The 19,519-nt window shown below is 37.4% G+C and overlaps 1 protein-coding gene across 9 annotated transcripts in view; it reads right to left on the bottom strand.

The window, feature by feature from the left end:
* CDH12 (cadherin 12) overlaps positions 1-19,519 on the bottom strand; it is a 565,327-nt gene that overhangs the window by 450,402 nt on the left and 95,406 nt on the right. The window contains exon 1 of one of the 9 annotated variants that reach the window (XM_065052612.1): positions 14,089-14,197. The exons of 7 other annotated variants lie outside the window; for them this stretch is intronic. The gene's annotated coding sequence lies outside the window, so the exon portion shown is untranslated. Of the gene's footprint in view, positions 1-14,088; positions 14,198-19,519 lie in introns of those variants that run through there. One more of the 9 variants, XM_021298005.2, reaches the window with a different exon arrangement.

The raw sequence follows: 19,519 nt of genomic DNA, 5'->3' as shown, positions 1-19,519 counted from the left end.
TTATCAATTTTAGCAGCAGTCTGCTCTCAGGAATAGTCCAGTCTTGGAAGCTGCTTCCACTTCAAACCCTGTATACCAGGATCCATAAACAATGCTGAAGCAAGGAAGATTGACCTCTTCTTAAAGGTGTTAGTGGCATACAGATTAGTGCTTTACCTATCCTTGTGCAAGCACCATGCCACTGGACATGAATAAATACCATCAGAAACAGGTACTACCAAAAGATGACACTTCTACCCTTTTACCAGAAGGACATAGTCAAGCATTTAAGCACTGAACACATTAAATACTTCATGGTGTAATTGTAAATCAGCTGAAAAAAAAAAAAAAAAATAGAATTCTTGCCACTCCCTCTATTCATAAGTACACAAATATTATAGATTCGAAAAGAGTTTCCAGCTGTTAAAAAAAAAAAAAAAAAAAAAGTGGCTACAGTGATTCAGAACCTGTAGTTTTAAAGGCATGTTCGTGCACTGTGGCAGCAGATAAGCATTTAGTGTGAGGGTTTAGGGGGGGTCGGGGTTTTTGGTGTTGTTTGTTTGTGTTTTGTTCTTTTTTTGTTTTTGTGGGGTTTTTTTGTTTCTTTTTGAGACAACCAGTTGCAGCTCTCTCCCTAGGAAAAACAAACAAGCAAACAAAAGATTATCTGAAAAAGAAAGTGCTTACAAACCATACCTACCTCTAGATATGTCTACAGCCCCTCTACAGCTGTAGAGCCCCTCTATTGCTCTACAGCAATAGAAAGCATAGCCTATCGGTTCACTCAATTTGAGATGGACACTTAAAAAAGACTTCTGAATACAGCAGACTCCAGATGTTTCAGATAGCTGTGTGGGCACAGAGATAGGCTATTGAGTTTCACAGCAAGAATACAAAATAAAGTAAATTACCTTGCTAGGACATCAAAGTGGTACAGATTACTGCTCTTCTTTCATAATCATCAGATGATTAAAGAGCATTTTCCTCATTAAAACCTTTTACAAGACATCACCATTATCCAATTCTTCATTTACTCATTACACAACATCTAGGTTTTTACTTCTCTAATTGCAATTTCATACAGACCTAAAACGTTCTTTAATAGAGGAAAAGGTCTTTATCGCCTACTGAGTAAAAATATTGTTTCCATGGAAGAGACCTTGAATTGAAAGCAGCATAATTGCTACGCGAGGTGTTTTTAAAACAGACAATTCCTAAAAAAAAAAAAAACACACACCTGACCAAACCAAACAAACGAACATTGAAAAAACTCACAAGGGGCAGAAGGTAGAAAACCCCATCTCTCTATTTTTTTGCAGCCAGAAGTGGTGTCATACAGTGGTAATGGAAGTAAAGAGTTCAAGCTATTTCTCCCTCACTGGAATAAAAGCTCTCCAACATAATATAACCAAATCTCCGGAAGAAGGAAATGTTCTTTTCCCTACCAAAAAAAAACAAAACAACAACAACAACAACAAAACAGAACAAAACCACAACTATAAATACATACGACCCAGACAAAACCAACATGAACTGGTGTATTCGTGCTGGCAGCAGGGTGTGCGAGTTGGCCCCTGTGAGGAGCGGCGGGCGCTGCCCCATGCAGGACACAGCCGGTTCCAGCGGCTTCAGCGGCCCCAGCGCAGGGCACAGCTGAGCCCCTCAGCCACGGGCGGGCGCCTCGGGGAAAGCCTGGGGAAGAAAGGGCAAAACGCTGCCCGGCAGCCAGGGCTGAGGGAAACCCTGTGAGAAACAGCCCTGCCAGCTCCGAGGGGAGAGCAGGAGGAGGGGAGGAGCTGCTCCCGACGCCCCCACAGAGACCCTGCTGGGGCAGGTGTTTCCCGATAGCCCCGGGAAGGGTCCAGGCTGGAGCAGGGAAAAGTGCGAGGTGGAAGGAGCAGCAAAGAGGAGCTGTTATGGGCTGACTGGAGCATCATACTGTGAGCATAGCCAGGAATATTAAAATTCAAGGGTTCTGGTCCATGTACAGGTTTTTTTTTTTTTAAAAAAAAAAAAAAAAAGTAAAATTATTCCCCCCATGTTATTTGCCTTTGGTTGCAGTTAATTTCCTTTTCCACAGTATTCAGGTACTGAATATTAATATGGTGTTGATATGTTCAGCTGTATATAATAATAAAATAGAACAACAGAATTATTTCAGTTGGAAGAGACCCTCAGAATTGAGTCCAACCATAACCTAACCTAACCTTAGCACTAAACCACATCCCTAAGAACCTCAATTAAATGCCTTTTAAACACCACCTCCAGGGACGGTGACTCCACCACTTCCCTGGACAGCCTGTTCCAATGCCTGACAACCCTTTCCACGAATAATTTTTTCCTAATATCCAATCTGAACCTCCCCCGGTGCAACTTGATGCCATTTACTCTTGTCCTATGACTTGCTAGTTGGCATAAGAAATCAACACTCTCCATGCTACAACCTCCTTTCAGGTAGTTGTAGACAGCAATAAAGTCTCTCATCAGCCTCCTTTTCTCCAGGCTAAACAGCCCCAGTTCCCTCAGCCATTCTTCATAAGACTTGTGCTCCAGAGCCCTCACCATCTTCATTTCTCTCCTCTGCATCCTCTCTATTATCTCAATGCCCTCCTTATGACGAAGGGCCCAAAACTGAACACAGGATTCAAGGTCTGGCCCCACTAGTGCTGAGTCCATGAGGAACGATTACTTCCTTAGTCCCGCTGGCCACAGTATTCCTGATGCAAGCCGGGATGCTGCTGGCTCATGTTCAGTCAGCTGTCAATAAACACTTCCAGATCCCTCTCTGCCAAGCACCTTTCCAGCCATTCTTCCCAAAGCCTGTAGCACTGCCTGGGGTTGTTATGACCCAAATGCAGGACCCAGCACTTGGCCTTGTTATACCTCATACAACTGGCCTCAGCCCAATGCTCCAGCTGGTCCAGATCCCTTTGTATGGACATCCTACCCTCCAGCAGATCAAGAGTTTCACCCAATTTTGTGTTACCTGCAAACTTACTATGGTATACTCAATCTCCTCATCCCGATCACTGATAGAGAGATGAAATGGAACTGGCCCCAATACTAAACGCCACTCATGACCAGCTGCCAAATGGATTTGGCTCCATTTACCACAACTATTTGGGCCTGGTCATCCAGCCAGTCCTTTATCCATCAAAGAATACACCCATCCAGGCCAAGTTTATTTCCAGCAAAAGACTATACATGATATACGTCTGTTAACTTTTTAAACACAATTGTCATTGATAAGATACTTGTTGTAGAGCCACATAAACCACTTCAGTTGAAACCAGTCTGAAATACTAACTCTATCAAAACACATCACCATTTTTTTTTAATTCCCACCCGCCTCCTAAAAATAAAGAGCTTCAAGAAGAATTTCCCAGAATTACTTAGCAAACAAAACTTTAACAAGTACCTAGAATGGAAGTGGTTTCAAGTCAATGTGATTTTTTTTTTCTACTATACACATGAACGAGGCTATATATGACTGAAGTTAAGTAAATCAGACAATTTACATTGCTCCTTTTGTATTAAAATATTCAAAATTTGTCCTTTTCATCTTCATTTGACTGTACTCACATTGGATTTAGTTTTCCAAATGGATGTGTACTCTAAGTGCACAATTATCTATAAAGTGCAAAGATGAGGAAAGGAGAGAAATTGCTGAATAGTGTTGGGAAATGGGAGAGGTGTCTGAGGACTGGAGGAAAGCAAATGTCACTCCAGTCTTCAAAAAGGGCAAGAAAGAGGACCCAGGTAACTATAGATCAGTCAGCCTCACCTCCATCCCTGGGAAAGTGATGGAACAACTTATCCTTTGCGCCATCTCAAGGCATATCAAGGATAAGAGGGTAATTAGGAGCAGTCAGCATGGCTTCACCAAAGGGAAGTCATGCTTGACCAACCACATTGCCTTTTATGAGGACATAACGAGGTGGATAGATGATGGCAGAGCAGGGGATGTGGTCTACCTTGACTTCAGTGAAGCATTTGAGACAGTCTCCCACAGCATCCTCACAGCAAAACTGAGGGAGTGCAGTCTGGACGATCAGGTAGTAAGGTGGACTGGGAACTGGCTGAAGGAGAGAAGCCAGAGAGTTGTGGTCAATGGGGCAGAGTCTAGTTGGAGACCTGTATCTAGTGGAGTGCCTCAAGGGTCTGTACTGGGGCCAATATTATTCAACATATTCATCAATGATTTGGATGAGGGAATAGAGTGTACTATCAGCAAGTTTGCTGATGACACCAAGCTGGGAGGAGTGGCTGACATGTCAGAAGGCTGTGCTGCCATCCAGTGAGACCTGGACAGGCTTGAGAGTTGGGCGGGGAAAAAAATAATGAAATATAACAAGGGAAAGTGTAGAGTCTTGCATCTGGGTAGGAACAACCCCAGGTTCCAGTATAAGTTGGGGAATGATCTGTTAGAGAGTAGTGTAGGGGAAAGGGACCTGGGGGTCCTGGTGGACAGCAGGATGACCATGAGCCAGCACTGTGCCCTGTGCCCTTGTGACCAAGAAAGCCAATGGCATCCTGGGGTGTATTAGAAGGGGGCTGGTTAGTAGGTCAAGAGAGGTTCTCCTTCCCCTCTACTCTGCCCTGGTGAGACCACACCTGAAGGCATTCAAAACCCGCCTGGACTCATTCCTGTGTAGCCTCATCTAGGTGTTCCTGCTCCGGCAGGGGGACTGGACTAGATCATCTTTTGAGGTCCATTCCAATCCCTAACATTCTGTGATTTTCAACAACTTTTCCAGAGTGTACGTTCACCATGTTTCTGCAATAGAACACTACCCCTTCTGTTGTGAACTTCAAATGTTGTCCGATAAGACAACTTTTTTATATTATCTCTTACGGACACAAGTGGTAGTTTTCAAATCACTAGTTTTAAACTGATGACAATATTGAACAAAAAAGTTTGATATATAGAGGAAAGGGGTTGAGGATTGGGTGATACTCAATAAATGTTTGAGAAGAAATTGCAAAATCAAAAAAATAAAAGAGTACTAAAAAGAAACCTGGAGAATGTCCTTATAGAAACACTTAAACTACTGTTGAATAGTGGGGAAAATAATAGTGCAGTACCTTTTTTTAAATAATGCTGCTAAAAAAAGAACCTAGACTTTACAGCCTGGTGAGATTTGTCCCATTACTGAGTAAAATAACAGAAAATCTAATTAAAGATAGGATGGCAGAACAGTTGGACAAAAATAACTTGATTGGCTCAAACCAGCATGGCTCCAGTAAGGCTAGAGGGGCAGGAGAAAGAAATCTTACTCCTTTAACCCAGTAGAGTTACTCTTTGCAAACACACACAAACAAGGGAGGGGGAGTAAGTGAAGGTGGGCTTAATTAACATCAGTTTTCAAAAATAATGTAATTAGATCTTTCCTACAGGAGTATTAATTTTTTTAATTACACATAAGGATATTAATTATTTAGCTTTATGTCACCAGCTGTGTACTAGATAGTTTTCTAAGGGGCAAATATCTTGATTTAGAAACTAATTAAGCAATCGGAAATAAAGTTTAAAAGTTATTCTTCAAAACAACCACAGATATTTTGAAGTAGAAAAATCTCATGGGTCTCTGCAGTTAATGATTTTGAAAAGGAAGCAGCTAACAAATGGATGATATTTCCCAGTGATACCACACTGTTTCTGTTAGAATACCTCGTAGTGATCTGAGAGAAACCCAAGACAGAATAGCATGCTTATACCTGGGGACTACGCAAGATGATGGCAGATAACCTGTAACTTGCCTATCACAAAGTGTAAAGATATAAACGGAGCACTGTAAACTCCCAGACTTATTCTTGAATTCTTCACAATAAGATTTTTTAATTATTTATTTTTTAAATATGAGAATTGGAGTTCACCATAGAGAACTTGTTGGATTGTTGGAGTTGTTGGATATTGGGAAAGCAAAGAGAATGCTTGGGCACATTGAGTAGGTTAGTTCTACACAGAGTCAACCTAGAAGAAATAGCCAAACAGAAGCAAAAGGAAGTGTCAAAAAAACCATTTAGTGTTTTCAAAATCATGAATGAAATAGGTGAAAACCATTCTTTTTGAACATATGGGAACTATAGAAACTATACATCCAAAGAACTGAAATCTTAGCAGTCTTTACCTTGATATTTCATCTATTCCAGATAATGACTGGAATTTATTATCTCAATTCTCTTCCTTCATATATTGACGTCCAAGTAATTTTTGAACATGGCCAGAAATGCACCATATTGGAGGATGCAGCAGAAAGGTTTACCATTGCTAATTCTGACAGTTTGCCAAACTTTAATCTAGCTTGGATATGTCTAAAAAATGTTATCATGACTGTAGGATGACAGAGGTTTGGAGGAAAGAGAAAGCTATCTTTTGGTCTTAAAATGTTTCTTTCCCAGAAATAATAAACATTTTAACTGGACACATAGCTACATTTTAAACATAAAGCCTGCACACAGTGAAGCAGAAACAGAGTATTCTTCCAAAACTTCTGCAGAGATCAGTGAGGTAAAACAAAGGGGAGAAAACTACTGGGTGAAGGCTCCAAATAATCTGGAGATGTTCTTGCTGTCAACCGAATACTTTGGGTATCAGAGTAGTTCCTATCCTCTATATCCACCAGCGAAAGCAGTAAAGCAGCAGGGAATCCACCTGATTAGTTTTTGGATGTAGTGAGGGAAAAGTAAGCCTTTAAAAGAGTCCCAAGACTAATCAAATTTGAAGAAATAACCAGCCATCAAGTACAAACATCATCACGTTAGGCAGAATATCCTTTCAGTCAGAGGAACATGGGGGTAATCACAAACGCATTCAACAGACATGGATTCTCAGTGTCTTCCCACCAAATGTAGGTGACACCTTGCAGACAGTTTGGCAGCATTGAGCAGCCAGCAGCCCAGAGGGATAGGTTTGGCTCTGTTGCACTTGAGCAGTGGGTGCGAGCACCTCTGCAGTGCCAGCTGAATGGTTGCATCCACGTGTTCAATTTGCACAGCACTCACTGGATGCCACCCTTCTTCCAGACCTCAGGAAGATCCCTTTTCACAATGCAGAAGCTGCACTCCCCAAGATCAAGTCACAGGAGCTTCTCCTCAAACCACTCCCCATCTCTGGCCCTGACAGCCACAGCAAGTTTAAACACAAGAACGATGGGGTGGAATGTGCTACTGTTTTCAGACTCCTGCAGCAGCACCTCTCTGGATACCTTCAGAATTACAGGGTACTGGTGTAAAAGCTCTGCTTATTCATGCTTCAGTTTACTTACTCCAAGTTTCTGATATTTTGAGACTAATGCCCACCCTTTGTCCCTCAATTTCATTCTGTTTTTTTAATTTATTTAAAAGGAAGGTCTCTGATTGAGGGGGATAGAGGCTCAAGGCACCTGGAAAGCCAGAAAAGCACTATCCACAAAGAGATACATAGGGATGAGCAAACACAGGGCAAGTAAATGGTGAAACTATAAGAACTAAGAAAAAAGAGCTGGCATATCTAGCTCCAAAGAAGGACTTGCTCTACACAGTACATCAGAACCACGATGAAAAAAAAAAAAGGTAAACAAGTTAACATGAAAGCTTAAATAGCCCACACTGGAAATGAATCAATGCTGTATGTTCAAACAAGTTTGGAATTGAATTAAGATTAAACAGGCTCTGTCAACAGCACCAAGAACACACATAAAAATTCAATAACAAAATAGAATAATTAGGGAATTGGGTCTTCATTACTCATTGCCTGAAGGTTTTCAGAGAGTTCTCAAATATTCACAGATCTACTTTTCCCTGCACATTTGTGCCTCTGGACAGAGTATATTGGGTTATTGGGTGCCTTCAGCAAGTACTGAAAGTACTTTAGGTCTCAGTGAGCTTTTTGGTTGTTGTTGTTTTTTTGTTTTCTTTGGTTTTGCTTGGTTGTGTTTTTTTGGTTGTTGGTTGTTTTTTTGGTGTTTTGTTTGTTTGTTTGTTTGTTTTTTGGTTAACCTGCCTCGTTACCTCATTCGAAGTTTGTATTTTTAAGCTTTGGACACACTCTTCTCTCTTTCTCCTCTAACCCCCATTTTTACTCCCAGTTTGTCTTCTGCAATATTTGTTTCTTGTGTTTCTGTAATCTCAGAGGTAATCTTCATTTTCTTTACTTAGTAAGATCCATCTGGTCTGACTGAGGACCCCAAGCAGGTACACCAAAGAGTACTATGTGCTCAAGAAAACAGACTTAGAAACATCCCTTACCAACATTTGTTAACCTACAGGTTCTAGACCTTTTAAACTAGAATTAATGTCTTCATCTTGGTGCCTGACAGCTCTTGAAGAACTTATTTTATGAATGTGTATAATCATTCTGTGCAGTCATACTTTGCACTTTTATGATTGTTGGCAAGAAGATTCCACAGCTTAATTATACTTTGCATGACAGATACTTCTGTTTGTTCTATGCTTGCTGTTTGAATATTTTTTTAATACATCCTCAATTCTTGTATCATGAGAATGAAAAATTAATATAAAGTGATTAATGCATGGTCATTCATCATTTTACAACCCATTAGCACATTAGTCTCATCCCAAAGTTGAAGATTTATTTACTTAATCTTTCCTTACACTGAAGTCACTGACAGATCGCTGATTATCCTTGTTGTTGCTATCAATAGCTAGGCCATTGAATAATGAACTTCAGTGGCCAACATCAGCTTCTAATTTCTTTTGCTTGCAGGAGGGAGAAAAGCAGGTTTAAACTCCATTTAGAAACAAGCCAAATTCTCAACCAAACAGCTAACTCAAATTAGCCAACATGAGTTAACAGCACATGATTCTGCAGTACAGATGTGTTCTAGGAAGCAAATTCTTGTGAAAACTCTTGTGAGTTCCCTTTTAGAGGATCACAGTAGTAATAATTTAACCAGACATTTAAACAATGTCACTGAGAATTATATATTATTATAATGATCATGCTTTGTACTTTACCATTTCAAACAATCTGCAGTTCATCATATAGATTAGGTAACTTCTGGATGGAAACTCCTGTTAGTAAGAAGATTTATGAACAGACCAATGAAAGATGAACTAAATTGACCTATGCCACAACAAACCTCAAATGAGCTGAAACCAGTAGTCAGCTCCCATATTTCCCACTATTTCCTCAATTTCATATAATAATGTTCTGCTGTTTTTGTTTTGGGGTGTTGGGTTTTTTGTTGTTGTTTCATCCCCTCCCTCTTCCTCCTGTCTTTCCCTTCTGTGTATGTTACCAGATTTCTTGTTTTTCTGCTAAAACCACACTGATTTGTCTGGGAAATGAGTATCATTCAGTAATATTTGCATTTTATGTATAAACCACCGAACTGAATTCAATATAATGATTGAATCTGCAGTATCAGACCATAATACACTTCTGTCAGGAAACTATTTTGCTTTACTTAATATTGATTTTTTTTTTAGATAAAATACCCGATTCTGCATTCCCAAAGGCCTGCTACTCTATTTCATCTCAAATGCAAGATTGAAGCGGGGGAGAGGGGGGCACTTGCGTTCATGCCCCTCAAGAGTACAGAAACCCAAGAAACCTTTACTGCAGAAGACAAACTGGGATGAAAAAGGAGAGGAGAGAGAGAAGAGTGTGTCAAAAGTTTACAAACCCCTGAATAAATGAATTAACCAGATCGGGGAACAAAAAGGAACAGACCTAAAAGCTCCAGCACTTGCTGAACGCATCTGAAAAATAATGACTTCAGATGCTTCGCAACCTAAAGATTTAGATATAACTATCTCTTTCCTATCTATTCTGGAAAAAAAAAATAATCTGCATAAGGAGAATGAAGTCTAATCCACACCCCTCCCCCCCTTCCCCAAAATAAATCCATCATATCACAGCACTAACCTGACCAAGCTAAACGGAGGAGGTTGGGGAACCCTTCCTTCTCTTTGGCCACAAATCCCAGCTCAATAAATGTGAGAACACCCATCATAAACATGACATGGCATGGTTAGATTGATCCTGAAGGTTTCAACAAGGTTGGCAACTTCACCCAAACTGTTGACTGGATAGAAGTAGAAAATGGACTTTGAACTTCTTTCTTGCCTTTCTCATTCCCCTAGTTAACCTCCTCTCATCCTGAGCAGGGTGAATAGGCACATTAAAAAAAAAAACAAAAACAAAAAACAAACAAACAAAAAAAAAAACACATTACTTTGTCACTTTCGATACATTCTAGATCCTCTTCAAAATTGTTCATATTCATGGTAATAGAACAGAAGCTCTATAGATTTTCTTTAATGCAGTGCTTATCTCTTCATGTATACAACTAGTTAAAAGCCCACACTGAATGGAAGGAAGATTCAAGGATATTTAATAAGGCTGCAGAATCTGTAGAAAGCACGTCTGCAGTACTCCCTGGAGTGGAATACAGAATATTGAATGCAGTCATTCAGCAGCAACCATAATGAAAGGCCTATGGCTGCGGCAGCATCATAGTCTTATTATGCAACATCACACAGTACAACAGTAGTTAAGGGTGCAGCTGATCTAACCACATGCTGGGACACTGAAAATGCACAAGTATCAGCAGAATTTAACGTATCTTCTTTTGCAAGGGTTACAGTTCTATCACGGCATGCTATATGTCAAAACCATCCCCAGGAATTCGATTACAGGTGAAACATGGAAAACAATAGTTGTTTCTCCTCACCCCCTCATTGCATTTCTCTGGAACATACGCAATAACATAATTAAAATAATTTGAAAGCCTTAAGAAGCAGAAATATAACAACACATACTACTTTCTAAGGCTTTGTCCTTAGAAAAAACTCAAGACAGACAACAAAAACTTTAAACAACAAAATTGTATAAAAATATAAGCTAAACAATGTGTATTTTAGCCTAGACAAGCCTATGAAAAATATGTGTGGTCTGAACTTGTAGCTTTCTGTAATGTTAAAGTGCAGCACATTAATGTTGGAGCATGTGCAATACAAATTGCTCAGGAGAACAACTCTCCTTCTGAAGAAGCCAGGTGTTGAACATAAAAGTCAATCAGCAGGAAGTGCCTTAAAGCTGATGGGTAATGAAGATAGATAGATGTTGTTTCAAACGTAGGTTAGCCAGATAGGTGGCCAGATTTAATTAATAATGACTCACATACATGCCTCTGCTTCCCTCTGCATTCACAAAACATCTCAAAGTGTGATATAGTACCTATTTAAAGCTACATTTCCAGGTTACACACACACAAAAAAACAAAAAAACAACAAAAAAATAAAAATCTTGTATTTATCCTCTGGATTTTTTTGTTGTTGTTAAACATACAAACAGGTGTGTGTTTGTTGAGACAATGAAAACTTAGGTTTTCTAATGAAATTATGCTGCTTATCCTCCCTGATTACCAATTTCTGATTATTCTTTTACAGGTATTATTGAACAGTGGAATATAGAAAAGATTTAGCAAAACGCTTATCCTTTTCTGTTTACGCATAAATCAAAAACTTGATTCCTATCACACAGTAATTTAGCTGTCTGTATCAAAGCCCAGCTGACTGTATAATTGGGTCAGACACGCCAAGGATAACATAAATTAAGTATCAAAACTAAATCGCAGCATAAGAACTTAAAAAAAAAATAATCATTGGGCACAAGCAAGAAAAAAAAAAAAATAAAAAAAATCAATCTTGTACTGCTAATTATCCATAAGTGTTCAGAAAAGATATTGCTTCTGAAAGACAAAAAAGAGAACAAGGAGGGATCAGAGGAGGGAGAAAAAACGAAAAAACCCACAATGATCAGAAGAAACACAGTCATATTTGACAATATCTGCCTTGACAACTGTTTGGAAACAAACATAACAGTCATTTTAGATCCCTTCTAGAAGTTACTGTATATTCTCCAAGGTGTCTGTGTACTTGCCACTAACTTGCCCTTCTTTCCTCCCCAAAGACCAAAAAGATAACACTCATGATGATAATTACCATTTGACTTCCTGAAATTTTTATACAGCTTCAGTGTCTCAGACATTTCATGTATGGTCACTTAATTTTAATTTTAGAAAATAGTTATGATAGGTTATATCTTTTAAATTTTGTTTATCCCACTAATTCTTATCTGCAGCTCACGTCTTCAGCTGGGGAAAAAAAAAAATATCCAGTTAAGTCAAAGACTCTCAAATAAGTAGAGCTTAATACCCTTCAGGACTAAGCTGTCATTAATTAATGATATTTATTCATGATATTTAATAGAGTAAGAGGGCCTGTTCTCTTCCAGTAGTATTACAGATTGACTTAATTTTTTAAAATCTAATAACAACTTAATTAATTACATGACCAGCAATAGAAACTGCATTGTGTTTTGTTCATAACTGTATAGCATGAAATAGGATTAACAATAAAACCAAATTATTAGTTAACAAGAATTGTACATGATACCATCATAAAGCAAAGTCATTTTAATTTCTTTAATTACCATCCAAGTTTTAAGGAGTCTTGACTTAAAAACAGTAGCCTTTTGACCCAAGATGAAATTCTGAGTTTCACAAGGCACAGCATATGAATGAAAGCAAGCTCCAAGATGTGCCAATGTTAGTAAAACCTGGATATGTATTTATTAATCTATGATATGGGAACTTGAGATAAGTAATAAAAAAATGAAAATAGAGTAACGCAGCTGCATTTTTCTTTAATCAGTTGAAATTAACTACTAAAATTGAGAACACGACATATCTATATTATATACAACCTTATAGTTTTAAGTCAGAAAAGTAGAAAAAAACTCAAAATATTACTAGTTTTGATATATTCTTGCAGGTGCAGAAGGCATACTAAAAGAAACAAATGCAAAATGGCTTAAAAGAATCCATAATGCATTTCTCACTCAGCATACCAAAGTTTTAGAACACCAGTTTTTCTTTGTGAATCACATTTTCAAAACAGTACATTGAAGTTCAAAACTATGCATACAAAAGAAGCATGAGTTTTCAGAAGGGACTGAAGATTTTTTTCTGGAATGTTCACTAGGCTGACACAAATGCGTTTTCAAGAATTAAGGGAAAAAAGCCCAAGAAAGTAAGTGAATACACCATGCATGTCACAAGTAACCTTAGCAATACAACCAGCCACACAGATACATACTTAATTTTCAAAGTAGTATTATGTTAACGACGTCCAACTACTAACATTATACAGATTTTATTTTTTAAGAAGAGCCTAAGTAATCAAGAACTTGAGCACATGTCTACTTTTGAAATCAATAGGATTTAACCATGCACTTAAATATTTGGCTGAATATTCCTTCATAACAATATGAAGGAACACAGGCTCTTTAGAAAGAGAGAAGTCACAATCCTTATATTAAACGGCAAGGTTTTGATCAGTATTTTGTTAAAGAAAAAAGAAAGTATTTTGGTTTTGCTTGTTTGTGGTGGTGGTGTTTTGTTTTTTTTTTAAAAAAAACCCCACAGTGTTTAAGAAAAAGGAAAAATAGTCAAACATCAAACAATGGCTCATACATTTAAAAGCAGCAGCCTTTAGGACTGGTGCTATATTTGGTGTACAGTCTCAACAAGGCTAACCTGATCTGAAGTCTATGAAGCTAAATTCAGCCCTGCTAACACACATACACAAAAAAGTATAGTGAAACCACTAAAACAATATGCCCATGAAAATCAGAGTAATTATCTGAGGCCCATACTCTTAACTTTTTCATTTTTATATGTATAAATATTAACTAAAAGCAGATAGACCCTGTTGTCAGTACAAAAACCTCTCAATAGAATCAATGCCAGAAACACAACTAACAACCACCTCAGATGAACTGAACACAAGTTTTTTTGAATCCTTTTTCCTCATAGCCTTCAACCAAAAGTTTAAAGAAAAATTTCTCAAGGAAATCCTTTCTAAGCTCTCCTGCAAGCCTGCCAGACAAAACCAGCTACATTCAAACTGTTCAGTGATATCATTTTAGCAGCTCTGACTTAACTCTCTATCAAAAAACCTGCACACTAAAACCTCAGTCACACAGAAACCAAGTGACCTCAACTTCTCCTGACAGCCCAAGTACTCCCACTACACAAGACAAAGGACTTAAGAAACAATTACATAGAACTTGCCGCCTCCTCCTCCACCCCAACTCACCACAGAAGTGTTCAGCAAAATCCAGAAAATCCCAACAGAGCCCACAATTGTCTCCACCTACTCAAAACATCTCCCCAAACCACATGCCTGCCACTTTCCCAGGTAGTGTTACCTCTCACACTGCTCTCAGCTGTTTCCCTCTCTGCAGGTTAAAAGAACAAACAAAAAGTAATTGGTTTCCTCTGATCTAGCTCAATAGGTGTCCTGATTTAATTCATTAGTCTCCTTAGTGAAAGCTTTCTGCTACGCTTACTCCATCTGCTTCTCAGTAAAATGAAGGTATTAAAGAAGTTACGCTTTAAATTGTTCCTGGGAGTATGACTGTTCACTGTTGTTCTCTGTAATTTTGTCTGTTTATAAGAATTCTGGTTAAGATAAATGAACAGTGAAGTATTTGGAAATGAAAAGTAAGCTTTTTTGGAGGAAAGGGGTAAAGGCACATGAGGAACAAAAACTTGGTCAAAAGGGAAAAAAAATAATTACTTTCATTAGGTTGGAGACTATACTAAGGAAAAAGTGACTTTGAATGAAGTCCAAATCAGAATTTCTTTTGGCTAAAAAAAGAAAAGCAGTATTCATAGTAAGATGGAAGACAAGTATATAGGTTAGATATGATAGCATGAAAACATGAATTGGATAGGTTAAAAACCATTAGAAATAATTACATTCTATCCTCCTAAAGAAAAAAAAAAAAGATAAATGTTAAATAAACAATACCTAATGTCACTATTATGTGCATATGAATGAAGTTACAATACCTAATAAAAGATAACATTCCCTGCTTTCTATGAGTTATAGCTATACCACATACATAATGAATACAGAGAGTAAAATAGGATAACGGGAGTATGAAAGAAAGGCTATCACACAAGATAACTTTGTATCTTCTTTATTTTTCACCACAGATGTTGTGCTTGAGTTGTAAATAGTGCCTACCACTGTTAAAATGGACTTTGATTTTTCTAATAAAGATAAAAACCTTCTGAAAACCTTAGTGTGTATAAAAAGAGTATTACATTTTAAACACAGTCATATATTAAAGACCTATGAAGTCTGTTTTACTTAAATGTATTCCATTATAATATCTAACTTTATTTGTGGTCATTTAAGAAGAGAACAAATCAAGAAACAGAGAGTTTTCTTGGCAGTTACCACTGAGTTATTTGATAGTTTTTGTTTTCCTCCTCTATACCAACCGAAAAATGTTTTTTTGAAGAACAATACGCTCAATTAGGTATAATCCTAATCAGTGCCAATTAAGGTATTTTTGGCATCTGACTACTGATTCAGTGTGCATTTTATGGCCCTGCAAACTTCTGTGAGGCTGGCAGTTCTCTCTGATGAAGTATTTCAATCTGCCCTCCGATCACCCCTAAGAAAAGTTCCTAAGTAGTCCTATGTAGTGGGACAACAGATCTATAACCAAATTGGCACCATAAGCAGCCAAATATTCTTGTTCTAATTCATGTTAAATATTTCAAGTGATTCCTTTACAGATATTGAAAAAAATACATCAGCTGTTCCTAGAATAGCTGAAAATACACTCTGATAATAGTCCATCTCTATGATGGCTTTAGTATAGATGTGGGTGTGATATTCAGGTCCTAAGTCCTGCAAATATTCACCTCTCATAATCTTCTCTCTTCTCTGTGCTCATTCAAAGCCACATAAAATAATTTTGATTCCCAAAAAATAAATTTTATAGAATAGACTGGCTGAGTAATAGAAAGCCCATGACAGCACCCTGCCCCCTCATCTCCAAGTTTACAACCTACAGGTAATTCTCACTGAATGAGGGGTAAGCAACACTTTACTCTGACCATCAGCAAATGAGCAGGAGGGTGCTCAGGATCATTGTCAGCTTCATGTAAATTTTAAATGTCCTGAAGCCATCATAGAGACCCTCAGAGCACCTATGAAGCTTATGTGTGGCAAATACTGTGGTACACAAGGAGGAGTTTTACCTGACTTCTGTGTGGCTTATAGGCTCATCAATAACTCACCAAGGAAAATATATTTTTGTACTTTAATAAAAAATGTAGAATATAAAATTCAGACGTATTGTACTTTAACTATTGATCTCATCACCTTCTCTGGTTTGTAATAAAAATTAAAGAATGTTACAATGAATGGAATAAGAAAATGCAATAAAAGAATCATAGGAAAGTGGTGTAATTTGCAAATAGACCATATCAAAGTCAGTGAGACAGAAAACACATAGCTATATGCTTAGTGATATTTTTCCTGCTGTTGACAGTGACAAGTCATCTACCGGATGTTGTGGTGGTTGGACTTAGTATTAATTAAAATGTTATAAGGTCTCTCTGCTTCATAATGTCCTGTACTAATTCCTGACCAAACAATCACTATATGCTATACCGAACAACTGTTCACTTTAAAAGAAAATTCTGTGTGTTTTTTTTGCAAGGACTACATCCGATGAAAGTAAAACCAGGTTTGGCTACTTACATATATTATTTAGATGGTCATTTCATAAAACAGATATTCATCTTGGTTTCTTTTGGACAGTCAAGAAATAGCCATTGTCAAACCAAAGAAAAAATAGTTGTAATGTGCACTTAGAATAGAACTACTTGCTTGTTAACAAATCCTCTCACATCCATTCATGTACTTAACAAAATGATCCTCCCAAAAAAATAGTTCTTCATTGTTTGTGTGTGAACCTTTTTTCTGTTGTGATAATTGTGATTTACCTTTCCCTATTTCATGTTCTGTTCCTTACTTAAGAAGAAACAAACCCAAAACAACTCAAAATCCACTTGTATTATGGTAACTTCTCACTTCCAATAGATTTCCCCTCTTCCTTTCCTTTATAAAAAAAAAAAAAAAAAAAGAAAAAAAAGTTATATTTCTTATTTCTTATCACATTCTCAATGCATATCAACATGCACAAAATAATTGCAGCATTCAAAGACAGCAAACCCCTAAAAGGCTTGTAACTAGACTGCAGTCTGAAATCTGTAAATAGACTGCTTTTTGTTTCACTGCCCTTGACATGTTTGTATAATGAATATGGTTTTATTTCGTATTTTCCATCTTTCTTGGTTGTGGTAGTGTTTTTTATAAAAATTTATCTGAGGTACCGAAATCACTGAAAAATACAATTTCAAAATGGCAGCAGAAAATGATATTTCCAACCTTCTATTTATTGAGAACAAGTTATCCTCAGACAACAGCGATCCTGGAACAAGTCCACCCTTCCCAAAGCTCTGAAATGGGAGTATTTCTTGGAGCAGATTCAGGGAGGCCTGGAACATGGATCATTAAAATTCCCCACTGAAGTCCACCTTAACAGGATAAATGTTCTACTGCTGCCAAAATGCAAAGTGATACTAACTAAATAGTGGGACAGAAAGAGGACTTTTAAGTCTATCTTTTGAGAGAAGTGGCACACATTTCAGAGAAAGGTTTTTAAATCTTAGACCACATAACAAAACCAGCCGGCACCTTTACAGGCACATTTTTATAGACTGATCCCCAGCATAACTCACCCATCTTAAAAGGCAAGAACCCTGCTGGTTGCTGGGAGTGATAGACCAAGGGAAGATTTCACAACTCTGCCAGATTCAGAGGTTTGAAGCTTAACCTTCAGTACAGGACCACACAGTGTAATCGGATTAGCTTCTGGCAATAGTCAAGGTAGCATACTAAATCCAACTAAATCTAAAATATGGATGGAAAGTGGCTAAGCTCCAAAGCGTAGTCACCTAGTGATCTTGCATTGCTCAGTTCTTGTGATCATTGGTAAGTATATAGAAAATATGCATTCATCACCTAAAAAAATAATAGAAAGCACATAGAAAAAAATATTCGAACTACCTTTTGTGACATCTAGAACTGCAGCTGCAGTGTGTATGTTGAGTATGTACAAAATAATTTATTCTTTATGTCAGTTTAATTTGCTCTTGGGAAAGGAAAGACATGGAGAATTCTACTGATTTTCCTGAAAATGTTTAATTCAACCTCCAATGAGCAGTGGTGCTGGAAGGTGGAGTTTGGGTAAAGGTAGGAGTGCTGCATTCACCAGTTAGATTGGCTTGGGTTGATGTGGAAGTTCATCCTCATGCTTGTGATCCTCATGCTTGCAGTTGTGACACACCAATCATTTTATTAATATTTCCTTTTTTTTTTTTTTTTTTTTTTTTACTGTTTACAAAACATGAATGATGTGGTCAGTACTGCACAAGACACTGAATGAAGTTAACTTTGGGCTCTTCATTAAGATGCCTAATATAGGATTATATTCATTGCGGGTCCTGTCTGTAGTCAATGGACAGAAAAAAATACTTCTAGAGGAGTACTCTCTTGGGGCCCATAAGTACTTGTTTTTCCTGTTCGGTGGAGAAAATAATGGAATGAATGACAATTCCCAGTGATTGAAACAGTTCAGATAACAAGTCTATTCTCATATCAACTCCTTGAAGAGGAACCAGAGTCTTTGGTGTATTTCTAAAAATTTAAAAGGATAAAAAATGCTGAAATGGTTCAGATGATGGTTTTCACCTGAGGAGAGAGAGACAAGTGCCAACCTAAGGACTAGTAAACATGACAAGGGATTGTGACTTCTCTGTCTAAAAGTTGCATAAATCAATGCAAAAGCAAGCTCTGTTATTTTTATAACAGCAAACATCTTGGAACATTTTTGTTTTGAATTTTTTAAATATTAATTTTAAATTCTTCTAGATATTTTCAGTATTCTGAAGTTTTTGAAGGTCTTTTGAGAAATTACGCTTGTGACAGTAATGTAGAACTGTTCTAAAACATTAAATAACAGCTCCTGATCATGGAACTGGAAGTAATCAGTTGAAATCAGAACTTCTGTTATTGTGTGACCTATGTCCATGCCTGTACCTGTTTCATAAGCAGATTTCATTAGAGGTATATGAAGGTTTTCTGTAGGTTTTTTGTATAGCGAAAAGATCACTTTTGAGAGAATGAAAATTTATAGAGAAAAAAAAAAAAAAAAGCTGCAAATTTGAAAATCATCCTAACTATTTTGAAGTAAAAATGTAGTAATAAAAAACCTGACATCCCTTAGTCTTCAATAGATTAAGAATAAATCACTGTTTCAGAAGGTATGGATGAAGATACATGTAATACATTCTCTTTGTTGTTAATCTGTACCTCATTTCATATCTTTATCACTGATCTTTAAGCAGAAATAAATGTTAGAATGTGAAATTATGGAAATCATGTTTGCAGTTTCACCTTTAGCAGTGCTCATTGAAAACTTACGGAATGTACTTCCTATCTAGCAAAATGAGAGTGAATATTTAATAGGATTTATATGAAGAACTGCTACAGAAATCTACAGAAACAAATTTTTATGGGGTCTGCAGATGAAATGCTGAAACGTGGCTGTATAATGCTCAGACTGGCAGCTAAATTAGTATCATTTGTAGGAAGGAGA

Source organism: Columba livia, chromosome 2, assembly GCF_036013475.1.
Source record: "Columba livia isolate bColLiv1 breed racing homer chromosome 2, bColLiv1.pat.W.v2, whole genome shotgun sequence".
Lineage (NCBI taxonomy): Eukaryota > Metazoa > Chordata > Aves > Columbiformes > Columbidae > Columba > Columba livia.
The sequence above is the reverse complement of the archived record's forward strand: the minus strand, read 5'-3'. Positions and strand labels throughout refer to the sequence as shown.